Here is a 17,293-nt window from a genome sequence, read left to right on the forward strand (position 1 = left end):
ATCTGTAGTCAGCACTCCCAGCAGCAGACGGAGTAGACATCCTGTGTGCCACCCATCACTGCCCTCTCCTGGGCATCTCAGAGAGCTGGCATGCTACCCTCCCGTGGGAGGCGCCTCGCCACATCTCTGTGCCGCAAACCGTCCATCCTGGGCACACTGACTGGACCTGGGGTGGGTCCCAGACTCTAAGTCAGGACCTCACGGGCCGGCCAGACATATCTACAAGACTGGCACAAAAGTTCTGCCCAAGGAAGGTTGTGGGTGGTGGCATCTGAGCCAAGCGATCAGCAACGCGCCGGGGCACCCGAATGTGGGGGCAAACACCAAAGACTCACAGAGGAGGCAGAGGGCAGAAGCCGGGCAGGAGCCCTGAGCAAGTTGGGGACCAGCTGGCCAGAAGCAGCTGCAGCAGTGGAAACAAGGTGGGACAGCAGTGTTAGAGTGGGAATGATGCTCTGGGAGTCGGTGATGTGGATACACCCGCAGGCCTGTCCTGAAGAACCTGGCTAGGGGACTGGCCCGAGTGGTTTTCTCCTCCCCCCACCCTCCCCGCCCCCCCCTCCCACACGTTCTTCACACAGGTGAAGGGAATGGGCGGAAGATCTCCTGAGCTGACGTGATGGCATGTGTGGAGGCCAAGCACACAGGACACAGAAGTGGATTCAGAGATTTGTGTGCAGAAAGTGAGGGGAAGCAGGATGGGGTGCCGGAAGAAAACGAACTGTGAGGCCATTCCAAGGGAGGCCTCAACAGACCCCACGGGGAGGCAGGGGCTGGAGTCACTCATCAGTTGTCCGGAAATGAGGCAAGGGGACTTTGGAGAGCCTTGGGTCCTAGATCCCCGCGTGAGGCAGCTTCCTTGTGCCAGGGGCAATTGCTTCCTGAGCTCTCAGATTTCAACACCTGATCCTGAAGGGTGGCCTGTGTGGCCACCATTATACTAGAGGTGGCAGGCTGGTCAATGAGCGTGAGGTTGGCCTGTGGTCTGAGATGTGGTCTGGTCAGTGACCAGACCTGGCCAGCCTCTGTAGAACATTCAGTGAAAAGAGCCTCTCATGGTTTAGGGGAGAGAGCTGACAGGATCAGATTTTCATTCTAGATTGCTGTGGGAGCTCAGGAGAGAGAGCAAGACTGATGAGAAACATGAAGTGTGGCCAGTGCACAGAAGATGTCTAAAGACACAGGAGTGGCTAGGACCTCACAGAGCCTGGGGAGGTAAGGGGGGGCGGAGCTTAGCACAGAGTCTGGGGAGAGCGGCGACACTTACAGGGCAGGGAGATCAGGATACTCCAAGGAGTTGGGTGTGCAATAGTGCAATACATGGTCTTTCCTGGGTGGGTAAATTGGAGAGCCAAGAGAACGAAAGCTCCAGGGAGGAAGGTGACATCACAGACCCAAAAGCCCTCCTTTCCTCCCCCAACACATGCACACTCAAGCAGTGGCTTGGTAAACTGAGTTCAGCCGGCTGCCCCTAGATGGCAGTGTACGCACATAGCAGGAGCTGCCCAGCAAAACTCCCCAGGGACAGCAAGGGTCTCCCATGGGACCAGCAGAAGCTCACCAGGGCTGTGAGAGGGACCAGGAGAGGCACCCATGATGCCTGCTGCATCCACCTATGCTCTGCTTTGCTGCAGGTGTGTGTGTGTGGGTGCCTCTCTCTCCCTGTCCTCTGTGGGGAGCGGGGTGGGCAGGGCCTAAGCACAGCCCCCCCCCCCCCCCCGCCCCTGCTCAAATCCCCATGTTTATGACTCTCCAGGGGCACAGTCTTGGGTGGAAGATTGGACATAAAGCCAGTGGTTCTGGTTCAACCACTTACGGGCTGAAGTGACTCTCTGAGACTACTTTGCACATTTGTTTTATAAATGCGCACCTTCATGAAGACCAGTTCACGTGAGATTATTCCAGAAGGAACGCTTCTACACCATCAGGTGACTTTCACTTCTGTGTCTATCCCTTATTTCCATGCTTTCAGGGACAGAGCTGCGGGTTGAGCCAAGGCAGTCTTACGGGTCCTTGTCTTAACCTCTCGGATCTGTCCTCCCCCCCCCCCCCAACCCCACCGATGTCTCATCTGGCCACATCTGGGGACTTCCTCTTTGGCAAAATTATCTTCTCCCATCTGAAGTAATTACAGTATGGGTGGCACACAGGCAGGGCTGGAAGGGCACTGGGAGGTCATCTACTGAACAACCTTCCCCTCTCTCCTACCCTCAGTTTATGGATGGGATGAACGAGGTGAGAAAGCCAATCACCAGCACAGATAACATGGCCTCAGCCTCAATCATTAAAGTGTGCTCCACCACACAAGTCAGACCCTCATGTTCACACGTGAGTTCCTACCACAAATCTCTACAGTCTTGTAGGAGACACAATCGGAGGGCAGGGGGCCCATGGCTGAGGCTGCAGATGCAAATAGAAGCAAGAGGCCCTTGGAAGTTTGCAGATTCTTTAAAATAGATTGTTCTGGAACCAACACAGCAGGCATTGGGTGACAGGCCAACCACTCGAAACTGGGGATCCCTCCTTCCTTCCTGAAACATTCGTTTCCCTTGACTTCCACACACCACCCCCTTCTTTTTTTTTTTTAAACTTTTTTAATGTTTATTTATTTTTGAGAGAAACTGACAGAGTGCAAGCAGGGGAGGGGCAGAGAGAGAGGGAGACACAGAACCCGAAGCAGGCTCCAGGCTCTGAGCTGTCGGCACAGAGCTGGATGCGGGGCTCAGACTCTGGGACGGTGAGATCATGACCTGAGCTGAAGTCTGGCACTTAACCGACTGAGCCACCCGGCGCCCCATACACACACCACCCTTCTGACACTGCTCTTACCCCACCGGCCGCTCTTTCAGTCTCCTTGATCCCTGTCCTCTTCCTCTTAATCTCTTCCAAATTTGTGTTCATGGGGATTCTGCCTTGGTCTTTTCCCTTCTCATCTCCCAGTCCCAGGATAATTTCCTCTACCGCCATGGTTTTAGCCACCATCCCTGTGCTGCTTTGTCACTACCCATTCTCCTCTCCTTTCTTTCAAACAGGCTTGGGAACTTAATTTTTAAAAATTACATTTCTCCGCCTCCCTTGGAGCTAAGGCTTGCCACGTGACCAGACTCGGTCAAGGAGCCATCACATCAGCAGGGGTCTGTGGGGATTTCTGGGAAAGTTTTGCTTTTCTAACAAGGTGCTGTAACTTCTGCCTGTCTGGAATGCGTGTGGGGAGTAGAGCTGGAACAGCCAACGTGTGACCACAAGCTGCGGATGATGGCTTCCTCAGGAAGGCGAGCTAGAGCAGACCTACAGAGAGGACCTGGGACCTGAAGGCACTGTGGAACTCTGAACGGCCTCGCCCTGCTTACCTTTAGACTTTTCATTACGTTTTTCATCAGAGTTTTTCAACAAGTACAGCACCAAACATCAACAAAACACACTCAGTTAAAGCAATGTAATTGGGTTGCTGTTACAGGAGCTGAACACAGGCTCTAATTAAAACCCAAGGGGTGCCTGGGTGGCTCAGTCAGTTGAGCCTCTTGCTCTTGGTTTTTAGCTCAGGTCCTGATCTCATGACCCATGTCATAAGATCAGCTGTGGTTTGTGAGTTCAAGCCCTGCATCGGGCTCTGTACTAACGGCACAAAGCCTGCTTGGGATTCTCTCTCTCTGCCCCTCTCCTGCTTGTGTGCTCTCTCTCTCTCTCTCTCAAAATAAATAAACGATAAAAAAAAAGTGTTAAAAAACACCCCAAGGGGCGCCTGGGTGGCTCAGTCGGTTAAGCATCCGACTTCAGCTCAGGTCACGATCTCTCACTGTCCGTGAGTTCGAGCCCCGCGTCGGGCTCTGTGCTTACTGCTCAGAACCTGGAGCCTGTTTCAGATTCTGTGTGTCTCTCTCTCTCTCTGACCCTCCCCCGTTCATGCTTTGTCTCTCCCTGTCTCAAAAATAAATAAAACGTTAAAAAAAACACCCCAAAACAGTGCCCACATTTACAGCTTCTGCTTAGATGTCTCTCCTAAACCCTAAACAGCAAATTGGACCTCTTGCCTCTGTCCTGGGACACTTCAAGGGAAGACGTCCAGGTCGTCACCTGTCACCACACACACGCAGGGTCACCCAGATTCCTTCTCAGTGAACAGCATGCCTATCTATGAAGCCAGAAGACGATGTCTGTTTCTCATCTTCCCATCCAGTCACCCCTCAGTTCTACCTCCTGCATGTACTTTCAACCTGGTCACCTCTTCCCATTACCACATTGTCAACTTCCTGAACCACTGTAATAGTGTCCTTCCCGTCTGTTCTTTGCTCCAATCTTGCTCTCTCCAACGCATTCTTCCAACACCTACCTTCGGAGGGACCCTCCTAAAGCTCAGATATAACAATGTTACTATTCTGCGTAAAACCTGGGGGGACTGCTTATGGCCTAAGGAATACCAGCCACACAAAACTCCGCCAGGCATTGTGTGAGGTACATCTCACACACACCATCTTTTCTTTGGCATATAGATGTTGCTGCACAGACCACAGGGATGTGCATTTGACCCAGACCTGGTCCAAGTATGGAATCTTCCCTCCTTCACTACACTGATGGGTCCAGGAGTGGGCATATGACCAGAACTGGACTAGTTAAAGTTTCTGGGGATTAGTTCATACCAACCTCTAGGTGTAGAGTCGTGTTGGAGATATGTAAACTGAGCACTAGGAGAAACAGACTGGGTTGGAGGGGCTCCCAGTCTGCACAACCCACAGGATCAGCCTCCAGTTTCCAGAGTCACTCTGGTTTCAAGTTCTGTTTTTGATTCTGTGAGCGACCTGAGTATCCTCCCAGTAATCTCTGCTCCTTAGGCCTAAGCTAGTTCGAGTGGGATTTTCTTCTTTCCATCAAAACCATGCTAACGTGAAGATTCTCAGTAGTCTGGCCTTAATAACACATCATTTTCAGCTAACAGAGTTCCTTACAGCCTACAGATGTTTTATAAACATTATTTCATTTGATTCTTACTATAAGCTCATGAGGTGGGTTTTACAATTCTCTTGACTTTACAAAAAAGAAATCTAAGGTTTGGAGATGCATTTTGCTCAACATCAAGAGGCTGAGAATAGGGAGAGCTCAAACACCAAGCCCTTCTTTTTTTATAGTTTTAAAAAATGTTTAAATGTTTATTTATTTTTGAGAGAGAGAGCGAGAGCGTGAGAGTGAGCTTACGTAGGGGAGGGGCAGAGAGAGAGAGGAAGACACAGAATCTGAAGCAGGCTCCAGGCTGTCAGCTCAGAGCCTGACATGGGGCTCAAACCAACAAACCGTGGCTCATCACCTGAGCCAAAGCCAGACCTTTAACCAACTGAGCCATCCAGATGCCCCACCAAGTCCCTCTTCTATTCGAGCTCCTTCCTCCCTATTACCCACCCTTTGGCCTGTACACAGAGGTATGGCAGCGTGGAGCCCAGGATGAGCAAACGCAGCACTGGGACCGAAATCGGAACTGGACCAAACAGAAGGGTAAGGAAGACATCAGAGGACAATAGAGACCACGCTCTGCCATTGAAAATTTTACTTACAGCCAACTACAGCTCCAGGAAAAGGGGAAGAAACTCTCAGCTTCTTTTTCTAACCCCCCCCTTCGCCCCGTACTGGTTTTTGTTCCCATAATCCATACCCCAGGCTTGCAGTCTGCACTATAATTCAGCTGTATACTTGGTAATTACAGCTGCAGGGATTGGCCTGGAAACGAAGTCACTGACTACAATACAGCCAGTCCTTTTACGAGTTGGGGCTGTCCATCTCTTTATTTTTTATTTTGTTTTATTTTTTAAAAGACTTTTTAAAAATGTTTATTTTTGAGCGGCAGAATGCAAGTGGGGGAGGGGCAGAGAGAGAGGGGGCAGAGGATCCGAAGCGGGCTCTGTGCTGACAGCAGAAAAGTCCAATGAGGGGCTCGAACTCATGAACCGTGAGATCAAGACCTGAGCTGAAGCCAGACGTTCAACCGACTGAACCACCCAAGTGCCCCTTCTTTTTATTTTTTAAAAAAGGACGATAAAATGGGCCTGCTCTGCTTTGAGTATCCCTGATGCGCTGAAGCTACCCATATTGCTATAAAAATGGGTCAGGTAAAGCTCGGTGGGTTTCACATGGCAGCTGGGAATGGCATATGTAACTGTCAAGCGAGGCCCAGTGGGGGTTGGTGGAGGCCACGGTGGCTCTGTGGACATGTCCTTCACCCTCTTCATACATACCCTGCTGCAGTGTGACCAACTGGTCCACAAGAGAGCAGTCTCCCGGAGGCTGCTTGGGCTGGCAGGACCCCCACCAGTCCGTGGTACATAATGGTAGCTTTGCCCTCCCCTTCTCCTCGTTCTAAGCTCACACCTCCTTCACGTCCAGAACTCGGCAGGTATCATCAGTGTGAATGACTATCTTTCCAATACCAACTTTACTGGAAACATCTCTGCCTCCAGCCCCCACTCAATAATGGTGGAGGTATCCCTCCATCAGGGGTGTCCTCTCCATCAGTGCCCACATCCCATCTCCCTTTCTTCAGAATCCTTGCGCCTGCCTTCTGTCCTGGATCACTCCTATCCCTCTGTAAATGTGCTCTGGTAACTTGTACATTTCAACAAACCCCTCTGTATTCTAATAAAAGTTAAAACCAGACATGGCTACAAGCATCCGGAAACACAGGATTTAGCAGGACAGAAATTTCTTTCTTTGATAGACAAAGTCAAGAGGCAGGTATTCCAGAGAAAGTAGGGTGGCTCCCTAAACATGAGGAACCCAGATTTATTCTATCTTGTTGCACTAACATCCTCGGCACGTGCCTTCCACTCCAAAGTCTGGCATGGTTGCTTGAGCTCCAGCGGGATATTTAGGTAATCCACTGAGCAGGAAAGAACAAGGGCTGAGGAGGGAGCACGACTTCCTTTTAAAGCCGGTTCTCAGGTGTTGCATATGGATGCCTCCACTCACTGACTGTGGGCCGGAACTAAGTCATGTGGCCATACCTAGCTGCAAAGGAGTCCGAGAAACTTGCTTTTATTCTGGGGAGCCATGTAGCCAGGGGGAGAATGGCTCTTAGGGTCATCTAGCAATCTCTGCCAAAGCCTCCTGTGATTCCACACCCGTTTCGAGACCCCTCCTCGGTCTCTTGTTCCCTGTTAGACAAGCTGCCCAAACATGATAGTGGTTTGGCTCCCATCCCACCATTCCATGAACACTCTCCTTATCACATTTACCAATAACCTTTGTGTTGCCAGAGTCAGTGGATCCTTCCCTGTCCTCATCTTATCTGAGTTCTAGGTAGCGTCTAACATAGCTGACCAGTCTGTTCTAGAAACTCTTTCCTTGCTTCGTCTCTGGGCTGTAGCAGTCTCCTGGTTCTCCTCTGGCCTCCTCAGCCTCTCTGTCTTCTTTCCTGCTCTGGCTCTTTCGACTCTTCTGGGTGCCTCTTGAACCCTCTCTTCTGCAACTACCTGTTCACTCTAGGTGACTTCCTCAGATCCCACAGCCTTTATCGACTTTAAGATGATGCCTCCCAAACCCCACCTCCGGCCCAGGCCTCCCTCCGAATGACTTGACCAGTGAATTGATCTCTGACCGGCATCTCAAACCCAGCATGGCTAAAACAGAATTCTTGATGCTTCTCCCTGAGCCGTAGTCCTTTCCTTCAGGCTACCTCCAATCAATGAGACACTGTCCACTGGCTTACTCCAGCCATAAACTTAAAAGTCATCTTTGGTTTCTCCCTTTCCTCCCCTGCCCCCGGCCCCCATTAGTCCTACCAACGTATCCTGTTGAGTCCACGTCCAAAATAGCTTCTCTCAACTACTCATCTTAGTGTGGCCACAATTCGGTCCAAACCACCATTATCTTTGGCCTGGGCTGCCACAACAGTCTCATTGTCTCCGCGCTTTTATTTCTGCCTGCCACCCACCCAATGTATTCTTCATGCAGCTGTAAATCAGACCGTGTTAGACTTCCTCATAAAACCCTTCAATGGTTTAATAAAAGGCCTCCATCCCTAGACACAGCCTCACATGCCCTGCCCACCTCCCAACTTGGGGGTGAAGGAAAACCATATGGCCAGAACAGCAAGCCTGGGAAGGAGGATTTCCTATCCTCCTTCCCAGGCTTGCTGTTCTGGCCATATGGTTTTCTTTCAGTTCCTTCACATGTCCAGAGCTTACTTTTGTCCACAGTTTACCTTTTTCAGGGCCTCAGTACATACTGCTCTCAACCTGGAATGTGTCAGCCTGGCTTTTCCCCAGGCTGTCCCCTCACTCATTTGACTTCAACAACTCTTCCTCAAGGACACAAAGTGACTCCTATTCTCTATCCCAGCTCCTTGCTTTTGTTTCAGCATTTATCTCAACTTGCAATTGTCCTTCCCACTAAAAGTAAGCTTTATGGAGCAGGAGGCCTCAGCTGTCTCTTTACTGCTGTACCCTCAGCATCAAATAGGGCCTGCACAGGTACTCGATTAGGCACTCACTATCTGCTTAAAGGTGACTGAATGGACAGATTCCCCAAAGATGTCCCTGAGCTGCCTGGGATGTCACAAGCAGGCTTGTCTCCCCCTTGATAAAAAAAACCTGGAATGGACTGAACCGTCTCCGTTGCAAGATCTCCTCCTTAAATAGGACTCAACCTGTTGATTTGCTTGTATTAAAATGTGGTTTACCTAGTTCCCTGGCCCAGTTTTGAGAGATGTGACTTTCCTGTTGCCCACCTAGCCCTCTTCCATTTGGATGACTTTAAGAATCACTAGCGTGCCTGTGCCTCATTTCAGAGAGGTGGGAGGAGACCATGGAGGGCAGCCTTTCTAGTACCACCCCCCTGCAATTCATCCCTGGAGTCGGCCTCCTTCCTCAAGACCGCGCTCAGCCATCTCCCCGGGACAGAACTGAGTAACAAATCTCAGCAAGCGGTCCAAAGAAAGCTTGGTATTTTTAGCACCAAGACTAGAAGGAGCAGGTCTTTGCTGCCCAGTGTGCAAAGAATTGCAAAATGTTAACTTACTACCCTTCTCTTCAAGTTCCCCGCCCCCTGCAGTCTCCCAAGCCAGGCAGGAGCGCCTCCTATTTTCTTTCTTTCTTTTAAGTAAGCTCTATGCACAACGTGGGGCTTGAAGTCACGACCCCAAGATCAAGAGTCGCATGCTCTGCGGACTGAGCCAGCCAGGCGCCCCGCCTATTTTCAATACGGCCATTTTTCTTAATCCTGCGCTCACCACTACACGGTCACCCCCCTACCCCCCTTGAGAGATGTTGCCTCCCCTCGGCCCCCACCACGCGGGTTTCTCCCGAGCTCAGGGCCAGCCCAATAGGAGGTAAGGCAGGGGGCGCCGACGCAGCACACCTTGGTGGGGCGCTCGCGGTGGCCCCAAAATGGGACAATGGGGAAGTCGGGTGACCAGGCCCCACCGCCGCTCGGGCAGCGCGGGCGGAAAGGCCGGGCGGCCTGGGGGAGGGGCGAGCGGGGGCCGGGTGGGGCGGGGCTGTGGGCGGGGCCCTCCGGGGGCCGGGGCGGAGCCGGGGCGGGCCCGAGGAGCGCGGGCGGCACTGCACCGCGCAGGGAAGCGGCGCTTTTTTCTCTGCTGCCGCCCGGCGCCGCGCCCCCGGCCCCGCCCCTCCGCGCCCCGCCCCCATCGCTCGGATGGCCCGAGTCGCGCCCTCCCACCCCGCGCCTCCGAACTTGCTCTAACTTCCTCGGCCGAGCCCGGCCGAGCCGCTGCCCCTGCCGCCGCCGCCGCCGCCGCCGCCGCCGCCGCCGCCGCTGCCGCCACCGCCGCCGCCGCCGCCGCTGCCGCGCCCGGGTGAGTGGAGCGCGGAGCCTCCCCCCGCTAGAGCGTCGGGCCCTGCCCCGCTCATTGTCTGAGGCCGACCCCCCCCTCCCGCCCCCCGAGGGCCCTCTGGGGACTGGGACTGATCCCCAGGTTCGGGCTCGGCCCCTCCGGCTTCCTCGCCCTTGTCCCGGAGGCGGCCCCACGGGCGGCGCTGGCTTTGTCTGCCCAGATCTCCCGCGAGGGGCTGGAGGCCTTGGCCCGGACCCCGCTAAGCCGAACTCCGGCCCCGGGCGGAGTGAGAGCCCCAGCGGGCGACCAGCCTGGCGCTGGGGCTTCAATAGCCCTCGCCCTGTCCGCGTTCCCGGACGGGTGCGCGCCGGAGTCGCGCGGGGGTGGCAGAGCTCGGGGAGAGGGGGGCTGGACCGCCGCCTTTAGGGGCTCTGCCTCCTGTCCCCTGTAACGAACCCAGGGAGGGGCACTCCCTTCGGCTCAGGCCGAGGGTAGAGGATGGGTGCAGACCCGGGAGGGCCGTCCCCTCCCCTGCCCCGCGGTGGGTGTGTACCGAGTCGCTCACCCGGGCGGTGCGCCTCACTCTGCCCTGCACGGGTTTGGGGCGGCCCGAGTTTGAGTAGGTGGTGACCCAGCTTCTCCGCGTTCGTCGTTGGAGGTTGTGCTTGGGAGCAGAGCCGAACTCCTGACCTAACTGGAGCTTCGGTGGAGTTGGCTGGTCTCGCGCCGCTCCTCCTGCTGGGGAGGGGTGGTGGTGCGGGTGGGTGGAAAGTGTGTATGTGTGTGTAGGGGTGATTATGCGGCTGGATAGGAAGTGCGCGCGCGTGTGTGTGTGTGTGTGTGTGTGTGTGTGTTGGGAGGGGAACCTGCGGCACACGTGTGAAGTTGGTCTGCTAGAAGCGCTCCCTGCTGTGGGGAGTCAGGGGGAAGGCGATGGCCCCAGTACTGGCAGTGGCCTCTGGCTGCCAGCGGCGATGAGTGCGGCTGTGTGTGTGTACAAGCTGAGCGACTGTCCCGGGGTGCTGGTGTCTGGGGGGCATCAAGTCATGCTGAGACACCAGTGCAGGGCGTTACACTGGAGCCTCTGCTGGTGTGCTCACTCCAGTGATCTGCTCCCTAGAGGTCTTCCTTCCCGGATGGGGGTGGCTGGGGCTGATAGGAGTGGGTGTAGCTGCCTGCCAAAGCCTCAAAACTAGCCTTCCAACTACCCTTTGACCTCAAAGAAGGGGAAGTTAGTGTCTGCTGAGTGCTTGGGCCACCCTTCCCTATTTGTGAAGGGAAACCTGGGGTCTAGGCCGCCAGAGCCCACCCAGCACCCCTTTATCCCTTCGACATTCAACTAGCCCAGTGGTTGGCAGAGGCACCCTTCCTTCCTTCCAGAGATCCTCCTGGGACCCTCAGAATGCAGCACATACTCTTCCATCTTGGCCCCATGTACCCTTCTAGCTCCTCTCTCAACTGTCTCCAAACTTTGTCCCAGTCCGATGATCCCTAGGGTCTGGGAGACAGGCCACCAGAGGGATTTTCCCCTCCTCTCCTGCTGCATCGCACTTTGTTCCCACCTTCAGCTGGAGAATTTCTTGCTCTCTCCATCCCCACATCTTTGAACTGCTCCGCTTGGACCATCAAATGTGACTTTCAGGTCATTTAACAAAGCATGATGGAGAGTCTGTGGGGTGCCAGACGTGCCCGGTGCTGTTTGCAGGCACTGTTCCAGGCTCACAACTCCCTGAGAGACCGTAGGCCCTGTGTGGTCTTACAGCCCAGCCTGGACATAGGTGGTCGGTGCTCAGTGGTGTTTTATTGATTTGTACTTGGTCTCCCCTTAGGCAGCATTATTATTCAGGCAAGCGGGAGTGCAAGCCCACTGGTGCTTCTGGAGGTGGCTCCTTTAGGAAGAAAAGGCATGGGGGGGAAGGGGCTGCAGAGGGTGGGCTGCCCAGGGAAGTTCCCTCCTTTACCAACTGGGCAGCTGTGCTCATCTCTGAGGACAGGTGAGGGTGCCTCCCTCCCCGTATTTGAGGATGGGAGGACAAAGCTCATGCCCTGTGTTGGAGGGGAGGGGACTCCGCCCTGCAAATCATGGTGATAGTGGAAGCCAGGGAGTTCTGGGCTTCCAGAAACATTATCTAAGGCCCCACTTGGGTCACCATGTGCTCAGAGATTGGACTTATTTTCTATTTGGCCTTGCCTACAGAGTGCCATTGTGCCAGTCCTGGGCAACCTGTGCTGGATGTAAAACCTAGTGGAAGTTACGGACAAGTTTGCAAGCAATTCCGTGCACGGTTTAAGAGTGTGGTAACGGTGAGTTTACTGAGACTTACTCTTGGTGGACACAGATGCCAAGCTCTTTCCTGAACACTTCACTTGCTTGAACTCATTTAACCCTTGACACGACACAGTATGATAGATAATGTTATACGCCCCATATGACAGATGAGGAAACTGTTCTGGAGAGGTCACAGACTACTCGCCTAAAGTCTCAGTGTGAGCAGGTTTTCTCATTTCTAATGTAGACCGTGCCTTCGTATGAAAGTTGGTTAGTACACTGCACAAGCCTGGCCCGTAGTGGAGCTACTAGGTCCTTCAATGCAGCAGCCCTTTTATCCCCTGCTTCTGAAAGCATCTCATCGGTCCAGGCACGTAGCAGGCACCCCGGAACTCCTGTTGAGTGACGGGTGAAGTAGCTTCAGCCTCCCTTGGGCCAGCGAATGGGCCGACCAGCACTGCCATGCAGAGAAGATTGGGGCGTGAGTCATGGCCTCTATCTGTCTAGATAGATCAGGGTTTGCTGTGGTAACAGTCCCCAAATCTCAGAGGCTTAAAGCAGCAGAGGTTTATTTATTGCTCGCACCGCATCTGTCCCAAATCTGCTTTCTGTTCTCACTGCGGAACCCATGCTGATTAATTGGAACATTCCTGGTCCCTTGGACAGGGGGACAGAGCTCATGACCAGTCTCACCCTGGCTCTTAAAACTTCCACCTGGAAGCGGCATTTCACTGGCCAAAGCAGCCACGTGGGCCTACTTATACTTACAAGGTGGGGTGGCGAAGGGGATTGGGAACATTTGGTGAGTGGCACTAAATGCTTACCGTCTGCCTACCGTGGTGCCCTCCTCTGTGATGTCTTCCCAAGGCCTGGGTCTGAGTGTCACCAGAAACAGTGATCATGAATTAAAGAAGCACTGTTTAGGCTAAAGATGAATCGAAGTGCCACATTTGAAGGGCAGGGGTAGGGTGAACAAGAAAGAGTGTTAGGGTGGGAAGAGGTAGTCTGCAGAGGCAGCCTGCTGGTCTGATCCCACGCCAGTGACTTGGGTTCCTTGGGTTTCATTTATTCATTCGTGGGCCCAAGGACTAGTGAGTTCCAGGCCATGGATGATTTCTACTAAGCATATATTCAGCTCTTAGCCCAGTACTAGGGACTGTGACCTGGGTTAATGAGCCTTGTTTTCTGCTGCTCAGTCCTAGTGGCCTTTGAAGAGGGATGTTAATGTCTATGCGACGGAAAGTTGGCTCCTGCTCCAGCCCTTGGAGTTCAGCCCATGGAGTTCTTGGCCTTCCCCATGCTTTACCTGTATGTGGCTAGTAGGGTCAACCACCTTTCCTAGAAACAGGAGCAGGTAGAGGCACCCCTCTAGGTCTTCACCTTCCTCTTCCATCTCTGAGACTCTGGGGCTGAGCTTGTAGGCCTGCGGGTGTGGGGAAAGGAAAGGTAGTGAGTTACTAAGGGACAGAACCCCATGGAGAAAAGCTTGATTGGGTGTGGGGCTGGGGTGATTCTCTGGCCTGTTGAAGGGGGCCGAACCCCTCTGTTCCCTGCAGTTTTCCACTCAAGTCGCCCTTGCAGGATGTTAAAGAGCCCACCACACTGTGGAACTTGCTTTTGTGCTTTGTCACCTGCTTGTTCTTTGGTGACTTCCAGCAGGGCCAGGAAACACTGGTGGAGGCGTGAGACCTCAGGTTCTTCTGCATTGGGTTAACTTACTATCCTTCGTCCTATTTCCTCCTTTTCCAGAGCCTCTGCTTTCCCACCTCTGGAAAGAGGGAGAGGTCATGGTGGGTTACCACAGCGGGCTTGCTCCTGGCTGGCCGTCATAGTTCCCAGGGTACTGCGTAGACCCGTGCTCTGTGAATCTTCGGTCCAGGTGAATGGCAACTGGCTTGTCTTCTCTTCCATTATAGCGGTGTCCTCCATGAATCTGTGTGGGATACTCATACTTGTCTCTACGTCCATTTTCTCCCTCACGGCATGTTTTCTGGCTCAGACAAGGGCAGATGCCTGTGTGGGAACAGCACAGGCCCTGGTTGGTAGGAAGTGTTCAGAGCCTCTGCCAGTTAAGCATTAAGACGAATAACCTTGTTCGGCCTGTAGGGTGGACAGTGGGGAGGCCAGCTTTCGGGTTGTATCTGCTTTGTAGCTGAGTGACCCTGTAGACACGTCTTTGATTTTGTTTTCTTTGTTCCTCCTCCTGGACTTGATGTTCTCATCTGTAATGAGGGAGGAATCTGCCCTTCCTGTCTCTCATGGGGTTACTATAAAACTCAAGTGCGCACTTCAGGTCCGGGAAGCAGAATGTTAGGCCTGACACTCTGGTTTGGGGCTCAGCAGAGTGCTCACCAGCAGCTGGTTCCGGGAACCCCACTTCCTCTGCTCTTGGGCTTGGTGGGGTTGGGTGGGGCTGGGCCAGGCTCTGCTGTGCTGTGGTTTTTCTCTTGGAGGCCTGGTAAGCTGAGCTTAAGTGGGCCTGGGCAGGCTGGGATTAAACTCTTCACTTCTTGAGGTCTGTCTGTTCTGCTTCCCTTGCTGAGCAGCCAGAGAGAAGGCTTAGAATCCTGGCGTCCATCAGCTAGGTAACTGGAGGGACTGGCTCCTCTCTCCTTAGGGGTCTGTCAGCCTGTGCTGTGTGGCAAGAGTCACGGCAGTTGGCTCTACAGCGGCCCCCGGGATCCTGGGTAAGAGGTGAGCTCCTGTTGCTGCCTGAGACTGTGTTTCCTGGAATTTGGCAGAGCTGAGGCTGGGCTTTCCCGCAGGGCTGTGGGTTGGGGGAGAGGTGAACCAGGACAGGGACCGGGCAGGGCTCGAGCCTGAGGAGAGAGGTTTGGTGACCTCTCTGGGTTTTCCCTGACTGAGGGTCCCCGCTGCTGGTGTCTGTGCCAAGCTACTCTGCAGGGCCCAGAGAGCTTTGAAAAAAAAAAAGAGGCTTTGAGGAATTCCTAGTGGTGACACCCAGGAGAGAGTCCTTAGCAGCAGCTGGAATCAACCAAGTGTCCTCTGAATCTCTTTCCTCTGCATCCCGAGGTCTGAGTGGCAAGTGGTAAGCCTGAGAGGCCCGAGGGCCACAGCATGCGCCAGGATGCATGGTCCCAAGACAGGGTGTTGTGCTTCAAGCTTCAGAAGCCCGTCGGGGAGCCTGAGGAAACCTGGGCTTCTCCGAAAGTTGGCCATAAGGAAAAGAGCCACCTCAGCTTCAGATTGGGGCCTCCCGGCCACTGCCAACTGCTCCGAGGAGAGGCTCTGGTTGCCCACTGAGTGACCTTTGCCGTGAAGAGACCTCCCTAACGTCTAACCAGCCTGCAGATTGGCTGTCTTATTTTAGGCCTTTACCCCTAGGCCAGGCAGAGGGGCCTGTCCCTGGAGCTTGGTGGGGGAGGCCCGCCCCAGCCCCAGACTGAGTGGTTCCCCCGTTTGGGGACCAGGAAGATTTGGAGCTCCATGTTGTTAAAGAAATAATTATTCTGACACTTTAAGACAGTAAAGCAGACTTGATGTAGGACTTGCAGCAGACAGAAGGACTTCTGCCTTAGGGGTTTGCTAACAGACCTCAGGATTCTGCTGAAGGCCGGCTAGGGGGTCAGCTGTTACCTGAGGGTTATTGGAAGAGGAGGAACTGGTCAGACACGGAGGGCAGGGGATTCTGGCCAGACGGACCCAGCGGGATTCTTGCTGAAACTGGACGGAGATGGAAGCCCCAGGCCGGACCTGGCTGAGCGGAGGAGCGGAGGGCTCGGAAGAGCCTAAGTCTGGTCAAGGAGAGATTGTGTGTCCGTGTTTGAGGCTTGCAGCAGCCCGCGTGCGGTCTCTGGTCCGGCTCCCGGTTCCTGCCCGGCCTGAGCTTCCTGCTCTTCCCACTTACTTCTCAGGAGCGGTGGCTCTCCTTGTTTCCAGAAACCAAGTTTTTTCAGCAACTGCTGGCTCCTCCCTCTCAGCCTGTTGGACTGCCCCTGAGCACCCAGGAAATAGTGTAGACCCGGGAGCTGGGCTCCCTGTGGGCCCCCGCCCCCCCTACTGTCTCCTGTTGCCAGACCTGTTGGGTGCCAGACCACAGCCCCTTGGCTCCCTGACAACCCTCCCTGTTTGACTCTTGTTTCTTGGCCTCCGTACCTTGTATTTCTTGCTCTCTCCATCCTGGGCAAACCAGTCTGACAGCTTTGTACATCACCCTCCTCTCGGCCTAGGGACTGGGCTGCCTCATTTGTCTGAGCTGGGCCCAGGGAGCTGCTGGGGGGTGGGGGGGGGAAAGGGGGGCGGGTCTCCTCTCCCTGTCTGGGCTGTGTACTGGGGGCTTCTGGGTGGGAGCCCCCCAGCCTTCTTCCCCTGTTTAAGGCCTTCCCGTCCCTGCAACCAGCCAACCGTGTGTGACGCTCCTTGCTTTCTCTCTGCCCCTCCTCTCTACTTGGTCAGTCCTCACACTGATGAGCTTGTTTGGTGCGTCTTCTACTCCTGGGGGACCTTCTATCTCAACAGCCAACTTTTTAGGAAGGAGGCCACCTGCTGTTGTGAGTAAGAAGGGTGTGTGAAGAAAACCTCTTGGCTGTGGGTTCGGGGGCCTTCCTCCGTCCTGACGGCTCCAGGCCGGAAGCTGGCTCTGTTTCCTCGTTCTGCCTGCCACAGTCGATGTCTCTCCTCTTCCCGTGAAATAGAAGTAATGGTATAAATATGGATACATTTTGAGGGGGCATGTTGACAACAGAGTCTGCGGTGGTAGCAGTGGGGATTTCATTCCCTGGGGAGCCAGGAGGAGGGCGTGGTGTGTACCCAGGTGCAGAGGTGGCCCAGGGCCCCTCTGGGTGCGGGTAGCCCTGAACCGAACCGCTTTCTTGTGGGAAGACAGGTGAAGTAGTGGGGCAGGTGCCAGTGCAGATGCTGCAGGATTTGGTTGTTGAGCATCAGTGCTTGCCCACTCATGCAGGAAGATGGTTGCAGAGGTCTGGCAGAGGCTGGTCTTGGTCTGATGGAGGGTTCTAGCATTTCGGGGAAAGAGCTGCCGAGGAGTTGCTCCGGGCTCATCGACAGGGGCGGGGACTTGTTTCCTAGCAGCTGAGGTTTGAGGGCTCCAAGTGCCAGCCTGATTCTGCTCGTTGTGAAATCTCATTTGTAATCTCTGGTTGGGGGGCTACAGATGAACACTGAGCAGCCATTGGAGAGCGTCTTATGGGATAGGGGAGCCAAACATACATACTTGCCCTCTTTCCAGCCTTCTTTCTCTGTGGCCTGGGTAGTCTGTGAACTTGAGG

General features: G+C 54.3%; 1 protein-coding gene across 3 annotated transcripts in view; it reads left to right on the forward strand.

The window, feature by feature from the left end:
• The first annotated feature begins 9,705 nt into the window (after positions 1-9,705).
• Positions 9,706-17,293, forward strand: part of TSPAN14 (tetraspanin 14) — a 57,144-nt gene continuing 49,556 nt past the window's right edge. The window contains exon 1 of one of the 3 annotated variants that reach the window (XM_027062434.2): positions 9,706-9,796. The gene's annotated coding sequence lies outside the window, so the exon portion shown is untranslated. Of the gene's footprint in view, positions 9,797-9,861; positions 14,739-17,293 lie in introns of those variants that run through there. The other 2 variants (XM_027062435.2, XM_027062433.2) reach the window with 2 other exon arrangements.

Source organism: Acinonyx jubatus, chromosome D2 (assembly GCF_027475565.1).
Source record: "Acinonyx jubatus isolate Ajub_Pintada_27869175 chromosome D2, VMU_Ajub_asm_v1.0, whole genome shotgun sequence".
NCBI lineage: Eukaryota > Metazoa > Chordata > Mammalia > Carnivora > Felidae > Acinonyx > Acinonyx jubatus.